Below are 1,136 nucleotides of genomic sequence, written 5' to 3'. Positions count from 1 at the left end.
CGCTACCGTCATCTCCACATGGCATCAATCGACGTGTCCAAGGCCTTTGACAGAGTGACGACCGAGGCAATTCTGCATGGACTACGACGAAAGAAGATAGCGACACCGTTTATTCGGTACATCCAAGACTTTTACGAGACCGCGACCACTTTGCTGGAGTTTGAAGGGCAGTCAAGAGTCGTCCAACCAACCAGGGGGGTAAGGCAAGGTGACCCCTTGTCCCCCCTCCTCTTCAATTTGGTGTTGGACGAATGGCTGGCCAGTTGCCCCAAGGAGATAGGCTTCCGTAGTGAGGACCTGGTTGTCAATGCCATGGCATTTGCTGATGACCTCGTGGTCCTGGCTTCAACTCCGCAAGGTCTTCAGGTTCAACTTAACAGTCTGCAGGGATACCTCGCGTCCAGAGGCCTGGAGATCAACATTGCGAAGAGTATTACAGTCTCTCTGGTGGCCGACCCACATCGCAAGATAACGAAAGTGGATCCGAGTATACGGTTCACACTAGGAGAGCAGCAAATTCCAGCTGCAGAAGCAATGACCAGTTGGAGATATCTAGGGCTTCATTTCACGCCCACAGGTATCACGAAGCAAGATATCCAACCTGATATGAAGGTTCTTCTTCAGAGAGTGTCAAGTGCTCCCCTGAAGCCGCAACAACGGCTGTTTGTGCTAAAAACCTTCTTAATACCAAAGTTCTACCACAGAGTCGTACTAGGACCTTCCTCATGCAAGATGTTGCTGAAGCTGGATAGGTCTGTCCGAGCAGCAGTGAGAGGTTGGCTACGGCTACCTCATGATTTCCCCGAGTCGGCATTCCACGCCTCGGTCAAAGACGGAGGATTGGGTATCCCAAGCATGCGGACGACTGTTCCGTATCTGAAGTTCAGACGACTCAGGTCTTTACAGCACTCATCTAGTAGTGTGTGCAAGACAATGTCGGCAATGGAATACGCACAACAGGAACTGAAAACTGCAAAGAAGATGTCCAGCTTTCGCGAGGTTCTTATCCATGACAGTAAGAGCCAGGCAAAATTCTGGACAACAGCCCTACACTCATCAAATGATGGGCGAGCCTTGCGCCTTGCTGCAAACGCCCCCGGATCATCCACCTGGATCTCGGACGGATCGTGCCTGCT

This window comes from Amblyomma mixtum, unplaced genomic scaffold (genome assembly GCF_055824585.1).
Source record: "Amblyomma mixtum isolate Tamu unplaced genomic scaffold, ASM5582458v1 scaffold_21, whole genome shotgun sequence".
Classification (NCBI taxonomy): domain Eukaryota; kingdom Metazoa; phylum Arthropoda; class Arachnida; order Ixodida; family Ixodidae; genus Amblyomma; species Amblyomma mixtum.
The sequence above is the reverse complement of the archived record's forward strand: the minus strand, read 5'-3'. Positions refer to the sequence as shown.